Raw genomic sequence first — 386 nt, 5'->3', positions numbered from 1 at the left:
GACCTCTCCTCCTTTCCCCCTCCCCAGGAAACATCCAGGGCTTCCAGACTGACTGATAGTTAAGGCTTAAAATGAAAAAAAAAACAAAAACCAAAAAACAAAAGGGGTGATACAACATCCCTTTTTCAGTTGTATTTAACATATTAAAATAAAATGGGGAAAAATATCCAGCCAGCCAGAACAAGATCCTCTCCTCATAGAAAAGTTATCCCCAGCCAGTCAAAAGTCCTGTGGAAGGTTAGAGGAACAGCTGTGCTGGGAGTGCTTCAATTGGTAACTTGTGACAGAGAAAGTTTGAACCAGCCCCACTCCTCAGGGAAAGCAGTGCTATGAAGTGGGTCCCTAACTGCCAACAGATGCCACATCAAGTGTGGTGGTTTAGACCT

This window comes from Corvus brachyrhynchos, unplaced genomic scaffold (genome assembly GCF_000691975.1).
Source record: "Corvus brachyrhynchos isolate BGI_N302 unplaced genomic scaffold, ASM69197v1 scaffold114, whole genome shotgun sequence".
NCBI lineage: Eukaryota > Metazoa > Chordata > Aves > Passeriformes > Corvidae > Corvus > Corvus brachyrhynchos.
Note: the sequence above shows the minus strand (reverse complement) of the source record.